This window comes from Rutidosis leptorrhynchoides, chromosome 1 (genome assembly GCF_046630445.1).
Source record: "Rutidosis leptorrhynchoides isolate AG116_Rl617_1_P2 chromosome 1, CSIRO_AGI_Rlap_v1, whole genome shotgun sequence".
Lineage (NCBI taxonomy): Eukaryota > Viridiplantae > Streptophyta > Magnoliopsida > Asterales > Asteraceae > Rutidosis > Rutidosis leptorrhynchoides.
In genome coordinates this window covers 637,785,591-637,810,983 of record NC_092333.1, presented here as the reverse complement: position 1 = coordinate 637,810,983, position 25,393 = coordinate 637,785,591, and positions in this window count along the sequence as shown.

Genomic DNA, 25,393 nt, shown 5'->3' with positions numbered 1-25,393 from the left:
TTGCGAGAATATAAATTGCGATAAATAAAATGTAATACGGAATTAACAGTTAACTAGGAACAGTTAGCTAGGATTTTGTTAGCGTGGTTTCTTAATAAAATTTAATATTGTTAATTAGTCTGTTTCTAATCAATTTTTATTGTGTCCATTATTTCTTCATTATGCCACTTGTTGGATTCTGATAGGTCAAAATTCAAATATGAAATTGAATTTGAATGAAAATAGTTATTCTTTGGTGAATGGATAAGTATCCCGGTGGTTGTAAATAGGATAGTGAATAACTGTTGAATCAGATTCGAAGAATATACAGTGTAACTTATTTATGTGAAATTTAAATATTCCTCGGGTATTACCTACCCGTTAAAATATTTTTATTATTAACAGTTTGTACAAAAGAATTTTTAATTACAATCTTTATGAAAACATATATACATATATATTTTCTTCAAATGTAATCATGAATTTAATGAGTTAACATGATATTAAACTCATTTAGTTTTCAGTTGGAACTAGAATAAATAATCTCTAAAACATTAGAGATTACATAATCAACATGTCGAACGAAGATAACTGATGTAGAATGTCATGTAGAATGTCATGTAGAATGATGATTATACTCGAGGTATAGATTGAGATGTTGAGGCATGTGATATTGAAATTTGGGTTGTTGGTGGTACTGTTGGTGCCGGTGATTTGGATGAAGCTGGTACGTTTTGCACCATATTTTCCAAGACTACAACTTATGCGCGAAGTTCGTTAACTTCTTCTATTACACCGGGATGATTGTCGGTTCGGACGAGCGGATGAATGAGGTTTAGAATCTGAGATAGTATATGATCATGATGAGATACTTTGGAAATGAGAGAGAAAATGGTGTCTCGAACAGGTTCGCCGGTAAACGTTTTAGGTTCATTGTCAAGAGGTGAATTTGGTTAGTGGAAATGATCGCCTTCTTCGCGTTTCCATTGATTAAGTCGACTACGAACCCATCTCCAATTCATTCAGAATAGATGATGGCTAATTGATCGATTCATTCCGGTTACTCTGCTTTCGGAGCTCGAGTGGAAATCCATATCGAAATAGCTGTCGGAATAACTATCGAAATAGCAATCGAAATCTGATGGACTCGAACTGGTTGAGGGATTCATCTTGTACGATCAGATGAAGGATTTTCGATAAGAAATAGATTATAGGATGTAGATTAGTACCCTGCAATACATAATTTACATATGCATATATAATACTAAAATCCCATAAGCTACGGAGGAATCTACGGAAGCTGTCAGGCAAAGGTAACAATAACAGATACGCTAAGATATGAATTTAACTATACACTGTCTATGCAATAAAGGAAGTAAGACGTGTCTTAGACTTTAAGGATGATAAGCAAATAATTTTTCGATACTAAATGATAAGCAAAACTTTTGACATGCAAACACGGTCGAAGTCCAGACTCATTAATGCATTCTAACGACTATCAGTTAGACTCACTAATGCAAGACCTGGTTCGCTAAGACCACCGCTCTGATACCAACTGTGAAGACCCGTCCTAATCCATCCGGACGAAGTCCATATCGATTATAAACGATTCACAACAGTTGATTACATCGCGAGGTACTTGACCTCTATATGATACATTTTACAAACATTGCATTCGTTTTTGAAAAGACAAACTTTCATTACATCGAAAGTTGACAGGCATGCATACCATTTCATAATATATCCAACTATAATTGACTTGATAATAATCTTGATGAACTCGACGACTCGAATGCAACGTCTTTTGAAATATGCCATGAATGACTCCAAGTAATATCTATAAAATGAGCAAATACACAGCGGAAGATTTCTTTCGTACCTGAGAATAAACATGCTTTATAGTGTCAACCAAAAGGTTGGTGAGTTCATTAGTTTAACTTAAACAATCGTTTCCATCATTTTAATAGACCACAAGATTTCAGATTTCCATTTCTCATAAACATACGTCCCATGCATAGAGACAAAAATATCATTCATATGGATTGAACACCTGGTAACCGACATTAACAATATGCATATATAAGAATATCCCCATCATTCCGGGATCCTCCTTCGGACATGATATAAATTTCGAAGTACTAAAACATCCGGTACTTTGGATGGGGCTTGTTGGGCCCGATAGATCTATCTTTAGGATTCGCGTCAATTAGGGTGTCTGGTCCCTAATTCTTAGATTACCAGACTTAATAAAAAGGGGCATATTCGATTTCGATAATTCAACCATAGAATTTAGTTTCAATTACTTGTGTCTATTTCGTCAAACATTTATAAAAGCGCATGTATTCTCAGTCCCAAAAATATAAAGGATAAAAAGGTAAATGAAACTCACGATACTGTATTTTGTAGTAAAAATACATATGACGTCATTGAACAATGCAGGGTTGGCCTCGGATTCACGAACCTATATCAATTGTGTATATATTAATACGTATAATGTAAGTTACAAAATTTCATTTATTAATATGTATTATTTATATATTATAGTTTTGTAGAATTTATTCTAACCTTTATTTTAAAACGTATACTTATATTATATTTTAAGTTATATTTTATATATATATCTATTTTATGTATATATATCTATAATGATTTACGTTTATATAAATAGTGACATTAATATATTTATATACATATATTTGTGGTTAGTATTGTATTTATGAAATTTTATTAGTTTGTTATGTGAATTATTAATACAATCCTAGTATATACCATAAGTATATATATAGTGTACAAAAGATTTATTTGTTAAAATAATAATTTAGATAATAATGATTTACTAATAATAATAATAATTTTATTAACAATGATAATACTAATAGCAAAAAAAATGAAAATGATAACTGTTAATGATACTAATAATAATAACTCTAAAATAATATTAATACTAATACCATACTTGTGTTAATAATAAGGGTTCTAATATTTATAAAATGATAAATGATAATCATAATAATACTAGTAAATATTAATGATGATACTGATAAATATGATATTATTAATTGTAAATGTACTGATGATACTATTATTTATAAACCGGTACAAATTTTAATATTGATGATAATAATATATTTTTATTTCCTTCATAATAATAATAATGATAATCATAATCATAATCCTAATGATGATAAAATACTAAAATGATAAGTTTATTACTAATAATAATATTATTAATACCTATCATAATAATAATAGTAATGTCTATAATACTTTCAAATATGATAACAAGTATGATACTAATAATAACAATAACAATAACAATCACAATAATAATAATAATACTAATAATAATTAATATATAATAACAATAATAAAATTAGAAAAGAAAACTACCTCACATGAAAAGAGTTTCAAAAAAAAAGAAACTACCGTCCTCTGGACTCGATCTCGTGACCACATGCTCACACGCAAACACTCTCGACCATCCCACCAATTCTGATTCTCTGTACTAATATCGAATTTAAATTTTATATATAAACTGTTTTTCTTCTATTCCTCTTCTTCTCCACAAGTCTCATGGATTCAACAAAACATCAATAACCAAAAAAAAAAAAAAAAATCGGGGTTCCCTTTAAAGCTTCAAAACATTACAGAAAAAATAATAATTTGGGTTCTAAAATAAAAAAAAAAAATACTAAAGGCCTACTGCAGCGTCGGTTCTTGGAACAAAACAAAAAAAATTGATTTCGTAATAGATAACATTATAGATAATGTTTATAACACGAAATAGTTTTCTAAACATGTATAAAAACTACTGGAATCGTCAATTTGATCAGAAACATATACACGAACGCGAATTTGTCTCAAGAACAATTGTTGACTTTTTTTAAACTAAACTTTGACTTCAAAATTCAAGATCGATATAAAGATTTGAGAGTTGAGATTTTGCAGATAGATTCAAAGAAAGATTTCTAACCTTTCTGCATTTTTAGATTTTGAAACTTTATTCGAAATTGAATTAAGAGAAAAAAAAAATTGGAGCGTGCAGAGAAGAAGAAAAAAAAAATATCGCTGTGCTCTTTAATCCCATTGGATTTCCTTTTTATTTGATTTGCAATTATACATAATCATGTTGTAATAATAGAGATCGGTTGATAAAAAATGGAGAAAATGTCAACACAGGTTCACGAGTTGGGAGCAGGAAAGAAACAAAAAAAATAATAATAATAGAGATAAAGGATACAGAGGTCACGCGTATAATATAGATCCCTACTGTTAATAATAATATATAATAACAATACTATTAATATCTAATAATATTAATAAAATTAATAATAATGATAAATATAATATTAATGATAATAATAATTGTAAAAATGATAATAATAATAATAATAATAATAATACCATACTAATTATGATAATATTAATATTTTATCGATAATAATAATATTAGTAATAATAATCTAATTTATACATCCAATTTCATCTTTATATGATATAAAGTGATATTATGAATACAAATATTGATATTTGACGATACAAATAACATTACTACAACAACTATATTTGTATTTAAATTTAATTTATTAATATCATCTATTATTATGTAATATTTAATAATTATGTAATATGTATTGTAACATATACTGAATATTATATATTTATGCATTTTAATATAAATATATTATAATATTTATTTACATACTAATTATATTATACTTATGTATGTAATTATGAAAAATATAAATGTTTTATATATGTAAGTATTATATATATTTATTAAAATAGTACATTATTTCATCATAGATATATTATAAATTTCTACATATACATAATATAATAATTATGTATAAAATCATATATATATAGTTATATTTATGTATATATGTATACTACCATATATATAAAATCATGTTTTAAATGTTGAGTAGATGATTAATTATGTATATTAAACAATTAACTACAAAGTATAACATTGTACATTTAATATTTTGATAACGTTGGTAAAATATGTTTGAATCATTTATATACAATATACTATATATATTCAAAATGAAAATCTTTAGTTATTAAATGTTATCTTTTATAATAACAAAATTACTTAATAGTTCATTAATACTAATATAATTAGTTTTATATATAATTATTTATATTTACATTCTTAGTTACAATTAAAGGTTCGTGAATCGTCGGAAATAGTTAAAGGTCAAATGTTATCATGAAATAGTTCAAACATAATGAGACTCGGTTTAATAGACTTTGCTTATCGAGTCGAATCATATAAGATTATGTTTAAATTTGGTCGGAAATTCCCGGGTCATCACAGTATGAATTACGTGTCTTTATTGCCTTTGCTGAACGACTTGTGTACTAGCTAGAATTATCTTCACAACTATCTTGTATCAAAGTTATTGTGTGCTATATTTCATGCTTTATGTAAAATAAGCGGTATTGTAAGTTTGTAAAATATTGTATAAAAGTTTGAACTCGAAACATTATTATAATCAGTTTTTCATATAGAATTGTAGTAGTTGAATTGTATATTAGCTACTAAGTATGAACTTAACGGGTAGGTACTACCCGAATTTAAACTTATAAAATGCTAATATGAAGAAATAGCTTTTATAAATGAGTTCATATTATGCTACGAAATACTATTAACTACTCCTAATATTCTGTATGATTAACTTGTTCCATTTGACTATTTTGAAGGAAATGGCACCGACTACTCGACACACCGTGAATATGAATGAAGAGGAATTCCGTACTTTTCTAGCTTCAAACATAGCCGCAGTACAGGCTGCGCTACATACCAACAATAACCTTGGATCTAGCAGTACAGGAAATCGTGTAGGATGCACCTACAAAGAATTCACTGCCTGCAAACCTTTGGAATTTGATGGAACCGAAGGACCGATCGGATTGAAACGGTGGACCGAGAAGGTTGAATCGGTGTTTGCTATAAGTAAGTGTACTGAAGAGGACAAAGTGAAGTACGCTATGCATACCTTCACAGGTTCTGCGTTAACATGGTGGAATACCTATCTAGAGCAAGTGGGACAAGATGATGCGTACGCACTACCGTGGTCAGCATTCAAGCACTTGATGAACGAGAAGTATCGTCCCAGAACCGAGGTCAATAAGCTCAAGACAGAACTTAGAGGGTTACGAACCCAAGGATTTGATATTACCACGTATGAAAGACGATTCACAGAATTATGCCTATTGTGTCCGGGAGTGTTCGAAGATGAGGAAGAGAAGATCGACGCGTTTGTGAAAGGATTACCGGAAATAATCCAAGAAGATATAAGTTCACATGAGCCCGCCTCCATACAACAGGCATGTAGAATGGCTCACAAACTAGTGAACCAGATTGAGGAAAGAATTAAAGAACAGATGGCTGAAGAGGCCAATGTGAAGCAAGTCAAAAGAAAGTGGGAGGAAAACGGTGATAAGAATCACCAATACAACAACAACAGCAATTACAATAATAATCGCAATAATTATCCCAACAATCGCAACATCAATCGCAACTACAACAAACGGCCCAACAACAACAACAACAACAACAACAACAACAACAACAACTACAACAATCATCCCAACAACAGTAACAACCGCAACAACAACAACAATCAGAAGCAGCTATGCCAAAGGTGTGAAAAGTATCACTCGGGGTTCTGCACCAAATTTTGCAACAAGTGTAAAAGAAATGGTCATAGCGCGGCGAAGTATGAGGTCTACGGACCAGGGGTTAATAGAACGAAAGGAACAAATGGTGTCGGAACGAGTAATGGCGGAGCAAGTAGTGTCGGAGCAAGTTATGCCAATGTAGTTTGTTATAAATGTGGAAAACCGGGCCACATTATTAGAAATTGCCCGAACCAGGAGAACACGAATGGACAAGGCCGCGGAAGAGTTTTCAATATTAATGCGGCAGAGGCACAGGAAGACCCGGAGCTTGTTACGGGTACGTTTCTTATTGACAATAAATCTGCTTACGTTTTATTTGATTCGGGTGCGGATAGAAGCTATATGAGTAGAGATTTTTGTGCTAAATTAAGTTGTCCATTGACGCCGTTGGATAGTAAATTTTTACTCGAATTAGCAAACGGTAAATTAATTTCAGCAGATAATATATGCCTGAATCGAGAAATTAAACTGGGTAGCGAAATATTTAAGATTGATTTGATACTAGTAGAGTTAGGGAGTTTTGATGTAATAGTTGGCATGGACTGGCTGAAGAAGGTGAAAGCAGAGATCGTATGTTATAAAAATGCAATTCACATTGTACGAGAAGAAGGAGAACCCTTAATGGTGTACGGAGAAAAGGGCAACATGAAGCTACATCTTATTAGTAATTTGAAGGCACAAAAACTAATAAGAAAAGGTTGCTATGCTGTTCTAGCACACGTCGAGAAAGTACAAACTGAAGAAAAGAGCATCAATGATGTTCCCGTCGCAAAAGAATTTCCCGATGTATTTCTGAAAGAATTACCGGGACTACCTCCACATCGATCTGTTGAATTTCAAATAGATCTTGTACCAGGAGCTGCACCAATAGCTCGTGCTCCTTATAGACTCGCACCCAGCGAGATGAAAGAACTGCAAAGCCAACTGCAAGAACTATTAGAACGTGGTTTCATTCGACCAAGCACATCACCAAGGGGAGCTCCTATTTTGTTTATCAAGAAGAAGGATGGTACATTTAGGTTGTGTATTGACTACAGAGAGTTGAACAAACTTACCATCAAAAACCGTTATCCACTGCCGAGAATTGACGACTTATTTGATCAACTACAAGGCTCGTCGGTTTATTTGAAGATCGATTTATGTTCTGGATATCATCAAATGCGAGTAAAGGAGGATGATATTCCAAAAACTGCTTTTAGGACGCGTTATGGTCATTACGAGTTTATGGTTATGCCGTTTGGATTGACTAACGCACCAGCTGTGTTCATGGACCTTATGAACAGAGTGTGTGGGCCATATCTTGACAAGTTTGTCATTGTTTTTATCGATAACATACTTATTTACGCAAAGAATGATCAAGAGCAAGAAGAACATTTGAGAAAAGTGCTAGAAGTATTGAGGAAAGAAAAACTGTACGCTAAGTTTTCAAAGTGTGCATTTTGGTTGGAAGAAGTTCAATTCCTCGGTCACATAGTGAACAAAGAAGGTATCCAGGTGGACCCGGCAAAGATCGAAACCGTTGAAAAGTGGGAAACCCCAAAAACTCCGAAGCATATACGTCAATTTTTAGGATTGGCTGGTTACTACAGAAGATTCATCCAAGATTTCTCCAAAATAGCAAAAACCTTGACTGCATTAACGCATAAAGGGAAGAAATTTGAATGGAAGGATGAACAAGAGAAGGCGTTTCAATTATTAAAGAAAAAGCTAACTACGGCACCTATATTGTCATTGCCTGAAGGGAATGATGATTTTGTGATTTATTGTGACGCATCAAAGCAAGGTCTCGGTTGTGTATTAATGCAACGGACGAAGGTGATTGCTTATGCGTCTAGACAATTGAAGATTCACGAGCAAAATTATACGATGCATGATTTGGAATTAGGCGCGGTTGTTTTTGCATTAAAGACTTTGAGGCACTACTTATATGGGGTCAAAAGTATTATATATAGCGACCACAAAAGTCTTCAACACATATTTAATCAGAAACAACTGAATATGAGGCAGCGTAGGTGGATTGAATTGTTGAATGATTACAACTTTGAGATTCGTTACCACCCGGGGAAGGCAAATGTGGTAGCCGATGCCTTGAGCAGAAAGGACAGAGAACCCATTCGAGTAAAATCTATGAATATAATGATTCACACTAACCTTACTACTCAAATAAAGGAGGCACAACAAGGAGTTTTAAAAGAGGGAAATTTAAAGGATGAAATACCCAAAGGATCGGAAAAGCATCTTAATATTCGGGAAGACGGAACCCGGTATAGGGCTGAAAGGTTTTGGGTACCAAAATTTGGAGATATGAGAGAAATGGTACTTAGAGAAGCTCATAAAACCAGATACTCAATACATCCTGGAACGGGGAAGATGTACAAGGATCTTAAGAAACATTTTTGGTGGCCAGGTATGAAAGCCGATATTGCTAAATATGTAGGAGAATGTTTGACGTGTTCTAAGGTCAAAGCTGAACATCAGAAACCATCAGGTCTACTACAACAACCTGAAATCCCGGAATGGAAATGGGAAAACATTACCATGGATTTCATTACTAAATTGCCAAGGACTGCAAGTGGTTATGATACTATTTGGGTAATAGTTGATCCTCTCACCAAGTCAGCACACTTCCTGCCAATAAGAGAAGATGACAAGATGGAGAAGTTAGCACGACTGTATTTGAAGGAAGTCGTCTCCAGACATGGAATACCAATCTCTATTATCTCTGATAGGGATGGCAGATTTATTTCAAGATTCTAGCAGATATTACAGCAAGCATTGGGAACTCGTCTAGACATGAGTACTGCCTATCATCCACAAACTGATGGGCAGAGCGAAAGGACGATACAAACGCTTGAAGACATGCTACGAGCTTGTGTTATTGATTTCGGAAACAGTTGGGATCGATATCTACCGTTAGCAGAATTTTCCTACAACAACAGCTACCATTCAAGCATTGAGATGGCGCCGTTTGAAGCACTTTATGGTAGAAAGTGCAGGTCTTCGATTTGTTGGAGTGAAGTGGGGGATAGACAGATTACGGGTCCAGAGATAATACAAGAAACTACCGAGAAAATCATCCAAATTCAACAAAGATTGAAAACCGCCCAGAGTCGAAAAAAGAGCTACGCGGACAGTAAAAGAAAAGATATAGAGTTTGAAATTGGAGAAATGGTCATGCTTAAGGTTTCACCTTGGAAAGGCGTTGTTCGATTTGGTAAACGGGGGAAACTAAATCCAAGGTACATTGGACCATTCAAGATTATAGATCGTGTCGGACCAGTAGCTTACCAACTGGAGCTACCTCAACAACTCGCGGCTGTACATAACACTTTCCACGTCTCAAATTTGAAGAAATGTTTTGCTAAAGAAGATCTCACTATTCCGTTGGACGAAATCCAAATCAATGAAAAACTTCAATTCATTGAAGAACCCGTCGAAATAATGGATCGTGAGGTTAAGAGACTTAAACAAAACAAGATACCGATTGTTAAGGTTCGATGGAATGCTCGTAGAGGACCCGAGTTCACCTGGGAGCGTGAAGATCAGATGAAGAAGAAATACCCGCATTTATTTCCAGAAGATACATCAACACCTCCAACTGCTTAAAATTTCGGGACGAAATTTATTTAACGGGTAGGTACTGTAGTGACCCGAACTTTTCCATGTTTATATATATATTAAATGAAATTGTTATTTACATGATTAGTGTTTCCAACATTTTAAGCAATCAAACTTGTTAAGACTTGATTAATTGAAATAGGTTTCATATAGACAATTGACCACCCAAGTTGACCGGTGATTCACGAACGTTAAAACTTGTAAAAACTATACGATGACATATATATGGTTATATATAGTTAACATGATTTTATTATAAGTATGTATCTCATTAGGTATTTTAACAATGAGTTATATACATAAAAATGAGACTATTAATTTAAGAAACTCGAAAACGATATATATAACGATTATCGTTATAACAACGTCTTACTAGGTACATATGAATCATATTAAGATATTGATACACTTGGTTAATTATGTTAAATGATAAGTAAATATATTATTAAGTGTATTAACAATGAAATACATATGTAAAAATAAGACTACTAACTTAATGATTTCGAAACGAGACATATATGTAACGATTATCGTTGTAACGACATTTAACTGTATATATATCATACTAAGATATATTATATATCATAATATCATGATAATATAACAATTTAACATCACATTTTTTATAATAAACAATGGGTTAACAACATTCAACAAGATCGTTAACCTAAAGGTTTCAAAACAACATTTACATGTAACGACTAACGATGACTTAACGACTCAGTTAAAATGTATATACATGTAGTATTTTAATATGTATTCATATACTTTTGAAAGACTTCAAGACACTTATCAAAATACTTCTACTTAACAAAAATGCTTACAATTACATCCTCGTTCAGTTTCATCAACAATTCTACTCGTATGCACATGTATTCGTACTCGTACAATACACAGCTTTTAGATGTATGTACTATTGGTATATACACTCCAATGATTAGCTCTTAGTAGCCCATTTGAGTCACCTAACACATGTGGGAACCATCATTTGACAACTAGCATGAAATATCTCATAAAATTACAAAAATATGAGTAATCATTCATGACTTATTTACATGAAAACAAAATTACATATCCTTTATATCTAATCCATACACCAACGACCAAAAACACCTACAAACACTTTCATTCTTCAATTTTATTCATCTAATTGATCTCTCTCAAGTTCTATCTTCAAGTTCTAAGTGTTCTTCATAAATTCCAAAAGTTCTAGTTTCATAAAATCAAGAATACTTCCAAGATTGCAAGTTTACTTCCAAGTTTTCTAAATCCATTCCAAGTAATCATCCAAGATCAAGAAACCTTTGTTACTTACAGTAGGTTATCTTTCTAATACAAGGTAATAATCATATTCAAACTTTAATTCAATTTATATAACTATAACAATCTTATTTCGAGTGGAAATCTTACTTGAAATTGTTTTCGTGTCATGATTCTGCTTCAAGAACTTTCAAGCCATCCAAGGATCCTTTGAAGCTAGATCTATTTTTCTCATTTCCATTAGGTTTATCCAAGGAACTTTACGTAGTAATGATATTCATAACATCATTCGATTCATACATATAAAGCTATCTTATTCGAAGGTTTAAACTTGTAATCACTAGAACATAATTTAGTTAATTCTAAACTTGTTCGCAAATAAAAGTTAATCCTTCTAACTTGACTTTTAAAATCAACTAAACACATGTTCTATATCTATATGATATGCTAACTTAATGATTTAAAACCTGGAAACACGAAAAACACCGTAAAACCGGATTTACGCCGTCGTAGTAACACCGCGGGCTGTTTTGGGTTAGTTAATTAAAAACTATGATAAACTTTGATTTAAAAGTTGTTATTCTGGGAAAATGATTTTTATTATGAACATGAAACTATATCCAAAAATTATGGTTAAACTCAAAGTGGAAGTATGTTTTCTAAAATGGTCATCTAGACGTCGTTCTTTCGACTGAAATGACTACCTTTACAAAAATGACTTGTAACTTTTTTTTTCCGACTATAAACCTATACTTTTTCTGTTTAGATTCATAAAATAGAGTTCAATATGAAACCATAGCAATTTGATTCACTCAAAACGAATTTAAAATGAAGAAGTTATGGGTAAAACAAGATTGGATAATTTTTCTCATTTTAGCTACGTGAAAATTGGTAACAAATCTATTCCAATCATAACTTAATCAACTTGTATTGTATATTATGTAATCTTGAGATACCATAGACACGTATACAATGTTTCGACCTATCATGTCGACACATCTATATATATTTCGGAACAACCATAGACACTCTATATGTGAATGTTGGAGTTAGCTATACAGGGTTGAGGTTGATTCCAAAATATATATAGTTTGAGTTGTGATCAATACTGAGATACGTATACACTGGGTCGTGGATTGATTCAAGATAATATTTATCGATTTATTTCTGTACATCTAACTGTGGACAACTAGTTGTAGGTTACTAACGAGGACAGCTGACTTAATAAACTTAAAACATCAAAATATATTAAAAGTGTTGTAAATATATTTTGAACATACTTTGATATATATGTATATATTGTTATAGGTTCGTGAATCAACCAGTGGCCAAGTCTTACTTCCCGACGAAGTAAAAATCTGTGAAAGTGAGTTATAGTCCCACTTTTAAAATCTAATATTTTTGGGATGAGAATACATGCAGGTTTTATAAATGATTTACAAAATAGACACAAGTACGTGAAACTACATTCTATGGTTGAATTATCGAAATCGAATATGCCCCTTTTTATTAAGTCTGGTAATCTAAGAATTAGGGAACAGACACCCTAATTGACGCGAATCCTAAAGATATATCTATTGGGCCTAACAAACCCCATCCAAAGTACCGGATGCTTTAGTACTTCGAAATTTATATCATATCCGAAGGGTGTCCCGGAATGATGGGGATATTCTTATATATGCATCTTGTTAATGTTGGTTACTAGGTGTTCACCATATGAATGATTTTTATCTCTATGTATGGGATGTGTATTGAAATATGAAATCTTGTGGTCTATTGTTACGATTTGATATATATAGGTTAAACCTATAACTCACCAACATTTTTGTTGACGTTTAAAGCATGTTTATTCTCAGGTGAATACTAAGAGCTTCCGCTGTTGCATACTAAAATAAGGACAAGATTTGGAGTCCATGTTTGTATGATATTGTGTAAAAACTGCATTCAAGAAACTGATTTCGATGTAACATATTTGTATTGTAAACCATTATGTAATGGTCGTGTGTAAACAGGATATTTTAGATTATCATTATTTGATAATCTACGTAAAGCTTTTTAAACCTTTATTTATGAAATAAAGGTTATGGTTTGTTTTAAAAATGAATGCAGTCTTTGAAAAATGTCTCATATAGAGGTCAAAACCTCGCAACGAAATCAATTAATATGGAACGTTTTTAATCAATAAGAACGGGACATTTCAGCGCACATCACGTAAACCCTAACATCGCCCTTGGGGCATCAAATTCGGTTAACCCGAATGATGGTGGGTTACGTTTAACCACCCTTTATGAGATCCTCATCTCGTATGAGGGTTATTCACGGTACTCCGGACTGGAGAGTTAAACTCAAAAAACCCTTAAACCCTTCATCATTGTTAATCTTGCATGAACCGAACCCATTGCACCATTTTATGCGTGATCAGTACTCTTAGAAAGAAAGTTGACAATGGTAATTTAATTATGTTTTGAAAAGATCATTGAATTGGTGTTGGTCCTTTGTTGTTGAGATATAATATACTTGCACACTTGGATACAAATGTTGATTGTTTATTAAGAGACCAATTGGTTAATGGTAGTTAGATGTGGAATTGGAGCCGTGTAGTGTTGGGTAGTAGGAACGAAGCTTTGTTAAACATGTTAGGTGAGCTTAGTTCGGTTTCGCTGGTTTCACATGATGATTCGTGGTGTTGGTCTATGGCTTTAGATGGTATCTTCTCAGATCATGCGACAAGAGCTCGAGTAGATGATATCCTTTTGCCATCGCTTACACCATCCACAAATTAGTGCAATGTTTTACCGCGAAAGGTCAACATTTTTTTATGGCGAGTGGGGATTTTCATGTTACCTACTAGACTTACTCTTTCGAGTGTGGCTTGGAGATTAAATCGATTTCAGGTCCTCCGTGTTCTTATAATGTTGAATCTTGGGACCATATTCTTTTCGATTGTAATGTTGCATCACAACTTTGGTCGAAGGTCAGGAGGTGGATCGATGTTAGCATGCCGGTTTTGAATGCATGGTCAGATTGGATGCTTTGGTTCAAGCATTAGAGTGGTTTAGAAGAGGTCGAGACCAAGATGTTCGCGATTGTTGCGGCATGTGTATGGTTACTTTGGAGGCATAGGAATGGGGTTGTTTTCAATAATCATACGATAAAGATGTAGGAGCTTTTTGAGTTTATCTGTATCTTTTCTTTTAACTGGATTATATATAGTAGAAATTTTGATTTATCTTGGGTTTCTTGGCTCATTAAACCGATGTAAGTGGTGGCGGTGGCCTCTATAGAGTTTTTCTAGAGGATTGGAGTGTTTATAAAATTTTGTCATTCAAACAAAATCAGGGTTTTTTATAAGAGACTACAGTGTAGTCCCCCCGTCCCGCAATAATGATGTGTGTTACATAACATGTGTTTTTGATGTATAAGACCAGAGCCAACGGCTAAGTCTTTAAGTCTGTCATTTTTTGAACTCCAAAAGACACTGTAGGTATAGCTACGTCATTTACTTCATTAAAATGAACTTTTAGGATTTTGTCTTATTTGAGAAGTAGTAAGACGTGAAGCTTTTGACCGAAAATCCAAAAATGCATGCCCCATATTTTGTTTTATGCTATTATTTTATTATTACTTCTATTGTATATGTATATTATATTACAATTAGTGGGATCAGTCTTTTTAAAGAAGGAAGTAATGGTTGGTAGTGTTCAGTCTTTTACGATCTTTTTAAAGAAATGTTGATGTAACGCTGACGTGGAGTTTAGTCTTTTTTAAATAGTATGTCATGGTTGAAGGTGGCCTAAACATGACATAAATCTAAGATTGAAGTTGATGACATCTGTTAGTTTTAGAATTATACAAATTACTTTATTCCTTTTTCTACCGGTCAATATGACCACCACCACCTATCATTGTCGCTTCTCTTATCGCTATGGGTCTGACTACCCGGACGCACCTATTCACTTTTTTACCTAGTGATGTGTGCGAGATGGTGTATAAAATACTATTAATTTTTTTGCTGGAAATTCTATTAAATATGATACAATTTTACACAAGATATTTATTTATTTATAGAATGGATATACCCAAACCTTGCTACAACACTTATAGGCAGTGTACCTAATTGTACAGTAGTGTAGTTTTTAGTAAGTCCGGTTCGTTCCACAGGGATCTTTAGCCAAGTTTAACGCTATATTAGTTTTAACTTATAATTGTAAAAATACAAAAATATATATAAGTAGTATTATTATTATAAAGGGGGTTTTTACCGTTTAATTACCGGTTTGTCAATTTTTAAAACTTTAGTCGCAGTTAAAACCTAATGTAAAATATTAAAAATAAATATAACTTAATTTAAAGCGTAAAGTAAATAACGATAATGAAAGTGCGATAAAATAAAATTGCGATAATTAAAAGGTACGATAAATGATAATAAATTAAAGTGCGATAATTAAAAGTGCAATTAAATATGAAAATAAAGGAATTATGCTTATTTAAACTTCCGTAATCATGATGTTTGACGTGTTTATTTTAGTTTATTCCCATGGGTTAATTGTCCTTTGTCCTGGATTATTCAATATGTCCGTCTGGTTTTTGTCCATAACAGTCCATCGGTCATAAATTTAAAGTGCGAGTGTCCTCGTCAAATTATCCTTATATCCGAAGTCAAATATTCCAACTAATTGGGGACTTAAACTGTAACAAGATCTTAATACTTTGTTTAATAATTACACCAGGATATCGACTGCGTGTAACCCAAGGTTTTAATACTTTGTTAACAATTACGCCAAGTGTCCTTGTACATAATCCACCCTTGTTTTAATAAGTCCATTAACTATTAATTTATTCCCGTGTCCGGTTAAATGAACGATTATTCGTACATATAAATATCCCGCCCATCGTGTCCGATCGAGTGTATGTGGTTATTTATAGGTACGTCCAATTGTAAATCTTTATATTAAATTAACAAACTATCAATTAGTTAAAAAAATATCAAGCCCATTAATAGCCCATAGTCTAATTTCCACAAGTGTCGTTCTTTTGTCCAAACCCCAATTATGGTACAAAGCTCAATTACCCAATTTTAATATTTTAGCCCAACATCATGATTACTTCAGAATTAAATAAGCATAATAATAACTTAGCTACGAGACATTAAATTAAAAAGGTTGAACATAACTTACAATGATTAAAAATAGCGTAGCGTTACACGGACAGAATTTCGACTTACACCCTTACAACATTCGCTAACATACCCTTATTATTAGAATTTAAAATTAAAATTATAATATATATATATATATATATATATATATATATATATATATATATATATATATATATATATATATATATATATATATATATATATATATATATATATTTACGTATGAGTAAGAAGAAGGAAAAAGATGGATATATTTTGGCCAAAACACGTTGAATTTATAGGACCTGGGCTGGATTTTTCAGCCATGCAATCGCATGGAATTAACTCTTCCAGGCCATGCGATCACATGGCCAGCTGGGAAAGTTCGCATGTCTTTGTTTTCTAGTTTGCCGACGGTTTAATAAATAAATATAATATATAAATAATTTTAAGAATTATTTAAATATTATATTATATTTATGTGCATAGTTGACTTGTAATTTTTAGTCCGTTGCGTCGAGCGTTGAGAGTTGACTCTGGTCCCGATTCCGGATTTTCGAACGTCCTTGCGTATAATTTAATATCTTGTATTTTGCGTTTTGCGACTTGTATTCTTGTAATTTTGAGACGTTTCTCACCAATAATTTGAACCACTTTGATTGTACTTTGTACTTTTGAGCTTTTTAGTCATTTGCGTCTTCAATTCGTCGAATCTGTCTTTTGTCTTCACCTTTTATTATTTAAACGAATATTACTTGTAAATAGAACAATTGCAACTAAAAGCTTGTCTTTCTTGAGGGATAATGCTATGAAATATATGTTCGTTTCTAGCATTATCAAATATTCCCACACTTGAGCGTTGCTTGTCCTCAAGCAATATAGTCTTGAAATAAAAATACTAGAATCACTTCTTTATTCTTCACACTTTGTACATCAGTGATTTCTATACGGCGGTATGAACAATGGTAGTAACGATATGGTTTACAGTCCCACATGACCATAAAAATTTAGATCCTTAAGGAAATTGGATCTTTATGAAAACATTTGATCTTTTGAAAATACGATCTAGCTTTTACCCTAGATAAGTTTTCCGGAATAACCCTTCACCGATGTTTGCAAATTATTTTTGTGGGTTTTGTGGGTTTCAGATTTTAAAATTTTGGCTCAAAACTTGCGGTTTTGTGTCACCCACTTGCTAACCTTGTATTAGAAAAGCAACACGTCCACTATACTTGCTCCGTATATTACCTTTCGGTAAACTACCGTCCGGTTGTAAAGGAAAGCGTTGAACAAGCAACTGTTAAGGCAATGTCCCCTGACATGCTTTTAATTATGGTCTATAACGTGTTGGATGCAATTACTATCCTTTGTAGGAGTAATAGTAAAGCTCACCCTTATAGTTTTTCGGTCTGGCAAAAGGTCCTGTCTTTGACCATGCTATGCAACCACCATTCTTACGGTTGACACCCGATTTGGTTCAGGTGACCTAATGAATTCCAGGTGAATTCCTAGGATTTTACGTTCAATGGTAATGAACGCATTAAAAATGGGTTTTTCAGAAAACAAATCGGTTTGTAATTTTGATCAAAATATTTTCTCGTTCAAGCTCGAGTTTAGATATCATCGAATTCCATGAGTTTGTAATTCTCAATCTTTAAGGTCAATCTCTAGGATTGAGTAATATCAGGCTTAAAAGCTGATTTTTAATCTTTAAGGAGATTATCCTTTCTGGGGGTCTGATTCATTAGTCTTATCAAGCTAATTTGCATGGCGTCCTCCCCATTTTACGAGACAGATCCTCTCATGGTTAGGATAAGTCTGACCACTTGGCGACCCTGTTTGATGTTGAGGACCGTGGATTTTCTGCTGATTTTAGAGATGACTTTTCTAGATTTTTCGTCAACCTACAGCTGGTCTGGACGACAACTTCATGACCTAAATCAAGAAGCGCGTGTCTTTTTCGGAAGACTTTACTTCCTTTTAATGATGGAATTGATTCATCGTGTAGATCCATCTTTCTTTCAAATATATTACAGTAAATCGGGTAAAGCTGATTAGTTTAGTCTAAAGCAAAAGCATCTTCAGTTATTTGTACAAAAATATGTGATATATGTTCAAAATAACTTGGTAAATTTTTCCCACACTTGGCTTTTATTTTCCTTTCTTTGCCTTTTTATTGTCCTCTATTCCATTTTAAATGAATTCTAATATTTTGGTTTGTTTCTCAATTTATGTCCTTTCCGAGGTAACAATAATTTCGGTGTTAACACCTAGTTTTATCGTTCATAAATATGTATAAACATGATTTTGAATTCATTTAATTGAAAATTTTGAAAATTTTACTAGAACTGGGTAGTCAGTATATAAGACTAGGGTTGTTCTTTATTATCAGAGAGCACTAGATTCTAACACAACTACTGCATTACTAGTATTTTTAATGGTAACCAAGTGTATAAGTTAAAATATTTAAAAATCTGAAAGAATTTAACCCCTTCCCACACTTAAGATCTTGAAATGCCCTCATTTGCAAGAAATCAGTAACAATTTAAATTATTGAGGGTGATTAGCGTAGAAAAATGATTAAATTTTACCAAAGTTTCCAAACATATTAGCGTTTGTTTGTTGAATGATAAATGATGCACATCATTTGTTCATTCCGTCTTGTTGTTACATCACATTTGTTTTTTATTTTGTCGTCAAAATCAGTAGCTTTTGCTGAACTTAATGCCAGTCTTTAAAAATGCGCTGTTTTACCCTGTTGTGTACAATTGACAATATACATACATACAAATATAAACATGCATGGTAATTTGAAATGGGACTTTAAATCCCACTTTCAAATCAAATATGAAATATTAGTACCAAATAATAAAAATATTAAACAATACATTAATGTATCACAATATCATATGTTTAAACATAAATAAATAAAAATAATAAAAAGATAAAAATCATAAAAATCACCAACAGGAACTATATCAATCTGGATAGGGGTTCCAGTTCATGTTGTCGTCCAGGTTCCATGGTTGGTGATAGGTGTACTGGTAGGCCTGGTTAGGGTCGTAGAGAGTATATGGTGGTCTCATCTCGAGCTGGTGTGGAGGATAGTAAGCGGGTCGGGTTGGGACGTAGTGATCCTGAGGTGACAGCCGTCTCATAATCTGACGCTGATGATAGTCCCAAGTATTATGCTGTCGTTGCCTGGAATGCTCGTAATCATTCCGGGCTTGCCACTGCTCCATCCGACTAAATCTCTCTCCGTTTGTCATATCTACCTCGTCTACACGCTGGTAGACGTCAGTCATAGCTTCCCTAATGACATCCCTAATGTCATCCACTTCCTCCATTTCCTCATCTGAAACTCTCTCTACCTGAGGATGACTACCTTCATAGGGTACTGGCTGGTTGCGTCTGCTCTTTAATACCTTAGCACCCTGATAGACCTTCAATCCTAAAGGCTTAACATGTTCCCTACATTCCAAAAGTGGACCTCCTTGGTCCCTATCTACACCTAAATACTCTCTAATGAGAGTAACAAAAATACCTCCTCCTATTATTCCCCCTTCCAGTATTCCTTCCACCATCTTAGACAAATAAAAACCAACACAGTAAGGGATATTAACAAAGCTTCTTGGGTCTCGAATACACTTTAGGTAAAATAAATCATGTAAGGTCATTTTCTCCTTGTTGTGACCTCTCTGTGTAATCGAGTTAGCCAGAAATCTATGAATTATACGAAGCTCGGCTTTGTTAATATGTAAGTAGGAGTGTTTTCCTCCCAGTGTAAAAACATTATAGTTTGACATACGCCTCCAAACGGCGTTCACGTCAAAATTCCTATCTACCCTTTCACCACGATAAATCAAATTCATACAATCGAATAGTAGCAATTCACTAGGAGTGTAAATCTGTAATGCCCTGGCCATGTCCAGCATGGACATCCTGTACATCCTACGGCCAAGTATAAACCTAAGAAAACTTCTATCATCTAACCTATCTACATCTGCATTTAATGCTATAGTACTCATAAGCTCTATACACCATTCCTTATATACAGGTCTATGGATGGTGAATAAACGTTCCCAATCGTGAAAAGAAGTGCTGCCATACCTTTGGATCAAATGTTGTCTAACTGAGTTAGCAAGTTGGACCCTTTCCAAAGGATCCCAATCGATTACCCTTGGCACTTCTACATTTTTCGGTAGCAGTTTGAATTTGTTACTTTGATATGCTGGGTAATCCCTCCAGCTTCTATCGAGTCTCAGATTAGGATGCAACGTGTGTTTAGGAATTGTTGGGTATTCTACTGGTGGATGTATCGGAAATACTATGAAGGCATCAACAAATTGTAGCGGATCATAATAAGGTACGTGTTGATCAGGTTGTTGTTGTGGTTCCTGTTGTTGCTCCGGTTCAGGTTCATATTGCATTTCTGGTTCAGGTTCTGGAGCAGGTCGTCTAGATGATGATGATGAACCTCCAGTTTCAGTATTAGTAAATCTCTGCAAAACACATTAAACACAAAATTTGTGCATCCAAATATGCATTAGTGTTAGCAAAATAACAAATTAACATAATTACAATAACATGTTAAATCAACTTAAACTTATACGCATTTTCACAATTTTAACAATTCTACACTTTTTCAAATAAGCATAAATGAAAATGTTTACAAAGTTCATAAGCATTCAACTCAAATAACATGTTAAAACAACCATTACTAGCAATTAAACAAGTTTTAAATGGCATTTACATTAATTTAATCAAGTTCTTGAATTTTATACCTAAAAAGTCCACTTTAATTCTCAAAATCATGTTTAGGATCAAAGTTTGGATCATTTAGCTACCTAAACATGTTACACTACTTAATTTAGCAATAATTCATGACAAAAATCGGCCATAACCTGTTTATATCAAAAAGCCCCAAATTGCTCAAGAACACAAACCCTAGATTTCTAAAAAATTTGAAGTTTTTGGCTTTAAATCATGTTAAATAGCATCAATCTAGGTTATACATGCATAATATACTAACAATTTAACACTAATTACACTAGAAATTAACAAAATCAAATTAGGTAAAATATAGCTCAAGAACACTAAAAATTAAATTTAAAGAGATTTAGGGGTGAAATTGTTACCCTTTTTGATAAACTCCTTATCAAATTCATGTTTAGAGCGGATTGTAGCGAGAAATTTAGTGAAATTTGGTGAAAAAATGATGAAATTTGAGAGGTTTTGGGGTATTTTCGCGTATGTGTGTGTGTGGAGTGTGCAGAGAACAGCTCGCTGGAGCTCTTGTATCTGGCCTGATTTCCAGCCTCATGCGATCGCATGAGGTTGCAGTGCAAACCCCATGCGATCGCATGGGGTTCAGGTACAGTGATTTTTGCCCTTTTTTTATATATAAAAACCTTATACTTAATAAAACATATAATTAATAAAAAAAATTAAAATTTTGTTTCTTTTTAGGATGAGGGCGTTTCGGATCGTTGTCCTAGTCCGTCCCTCAACAAAATTTTTAAAATTTTGTCATTTTTAAACGCGGTTGTTTTAAAAGCAAAGATTTTTGGGTTTTTTAATGTTTTTGGCATACTTTAATTTAATAAGATTAAAAATAATGATAATAAAAGTTCTCGTCCCTCCCTTGGGTTCAACGACCTAGTTTTCAACTCACGACGAATTTTAAAAATCATATTTTTAACTTAGCGAAATAAAGTAAATTTTTGTTTTTAAATTCACACCAAACTTAAATTTAAATTGCATAAAATTAAAAATTCATATTATTAAAATTTTAAAAATTCACACCAAACTTATATTATATTTTTGTTTTTATACATACAAACTTATATTAAAAATATTAATTTTTCAATTATTTACAAACTTAAATATATTGATTTAAAAAGTTTACAATAATAATTTAATATTAATATATTAATTTTAAAAACAAAGTAAAAATAAAAATTAAAAATCTTTTTGGTCTTTTATCCCACTTAAATCAATCAAATATTATCAAAAATATACGCCCCTCTTTTCGGTAAAGTAATTTCGGCTATATTACCTAGTTTTACTCCTGAAGAATTTTTGAAATATTTTGGGTTGATTGATTAAAGATATTTATACCTTAAGAATAAAAGGTAAATTTCGCAGTGATGTAATAAATTTTTGTATGATATTAATAATTTCGGTTACGCATACCTAATTTTATTGAATACCAATTTAATACTTTATAGCGAACAATTTAGCGTTTATTATCAAAAGGTTAAAAATAATAAAAATAAAAATAAAAACTGTACATACTTACCTGTGAAATAGAATTCTCAGTGACCTGTTTTAGCCCACTCATAAGATAGTCGGACTAATTGGTTTTCCATAGCTACATAGGCGTAACCTCGAGCATTCAATGTTTTTTCTTCTAAACATATGAACGGTCCATCTCTGCATAAAGTAACGAACTCGGTATTGGAATATGTTTGATTCGTCGAGCATTTTCCTTCGTGTGACCATTTTCCGCATTTGTGACATCTTTCAAGGTGTCGTGCTCTTCTTTTTGCTGCGGATTTTGATTTTCCTTTACCAAAATGTAACTTATTATTTTCGTTCCTGGATTCTTTTCTTACTCCGTCCAATTTGCCTCTGATTAATGATACCAATTCACTTGGAAGGGTGTCATTATTACGTTTAGTGATCAAAGCGTGTAGCATTAGACCATGGTTTAGTTCACAGGAAGTCTTCATCTTGTAAAACCTAAAAAAAATAAAAATTCAGAATGGGAGGAGAAGACTAGTTCTTTAAGGTCTGCTAGGGAAAGACCATTCGAATTCTATTTTCGCAAACTACACGAAAACAGAATATCTAACTCTAACAGAAATATATATTATCCTTAAAAGACTTGATTCTCCCCACACTTAGTTAGCTGTGGTGATGAAATTGTGATTAACTTCGTTGTCAACTTCCATTGGACTATCTATGTAATGTTTAACTCTGTGACCATTAACCTTAAATTCAATCCCATTTGAATTTATTAATTCTACTGTTCCGTATGGGAAAACTCTTTTGACTATGAATGGTCCAGACCATCTTGATTTCAATTTTCCAGAAAATAGCTTGAATCGTGAATTGAAAAGAAGAACTATGTCTCCTTCTTTAAATTCTTTTGAACTTCTGATTCTTTTATCATGCCATTTCTTCGTTCTTTCCTTATAGATTAACGAATTTTCATATGCTTCGTGTCTTAATTCTTCTAATTCGATTAATTGACTTAAACGTAGACGTCCAGCTTCATGTAAATCAAGATTACATGTCTTCAAAGCCCAAAATGCTTTGTGTTCAATTTCTACTGGAAGATGACATGTTTTTCCATAAACGAGTCTAAAAGGTGTGGTTCCAATTGGAGTTTTGTAGGCTGTTCGAAAAGCCCAGAGTGCATCCTCCAATTTCATGGACCATTCCTTCGGATTTGATCCTACGGTTTTTTCTAGAATACGTTTTAAAGCTCGGTTGGTATTTTCAACTTGTCCACTTGTTTGTGGATGATATGCAGTGGAGATTTTATGAGTTACTCCATATCTTTTGAGAACTTTCTCAAGTTGATTATTACAAAAATGACTACCCCGATCACTTATTAAAGCTTTCGGTGTTTCAAACCTTGCAAAAAGACGTTTTAAAAAGTTGACTACAACTCGTGCATCATTAGTTGGGAGAGCTTGTGCTTCCACCCATTTAGATACATAATCAATAGCAACGGGAATGTAGAGATTATTATGAGATTTTGGAAATGGACCCATAAAGTCAATGCCCCAAATGTCAAATACTTCACATACTTGAATGACATTTTGTGGTATTTCATCACGTTGACTTATTTTTCCGGCCCTTTGATAAGCATCACAGGATTTGCAAAGAAGGTGTGCATCTTTGAAAATTATAGGCCAATAGAATCCAGCATCGTAAACTTTTCTTGCTGTGAGCTGAGGCCCATAATGCCCTCCTGTTGGTCCTGTGTAACAATGGTTTAAAATTTGACTAGCTTCATCTCCGAATACACATCGGCGTATTATTCCATCGGGATAACTTTTAAACAAATGTGGATCTTTCCAGAAATAGTGTTTTATATCACTAAAATATTTCTTTCGTTTTTGGTACGACAATCCTTTTTCAAGGAATCCACATACTAAATAGTTTGCATAGTCTGCAAACCATGGAATTTCATTATAATCTATCTTTAATAGATATTCATCAGAAAAGTTGTCTTGTATTGCCGATTCATTTAGAACTTCTAATTCAGGATTTTCAAGACGAGAAAGATGATCAGCGGCGAGATTTTCTGCTCCCTTTTTGTCTCGGATTTCTATATCGAACTCTTGTAAGATAAGATCTAATGGATTAATCGTGGTTTAGCATCTTGTTTCGAAAATAGGTATCTAAGAGCCGAATGGTCGGTATAGACCACCGTTTTAGCTAGAACGAGATATGAACGAAATTTGTCAAAAGTAAAGACAATAGCAAGGAGTTCTTTTTCAGTAGTTGTGTAATTTGTTTGTGCTCCTTGTAACGTCTTACTAGCATAATAAATAGGTTGAAATCGTTTTTCAACCCTTTGTCCTAAAACGGCTCCCATTGCAAAATCACTTGCATCGCACATTAGTTCAAATGGTAGATTCCAATTTGGGGTTATCATGATCGGCGCATTAGTGAGTTTTTCTTTAA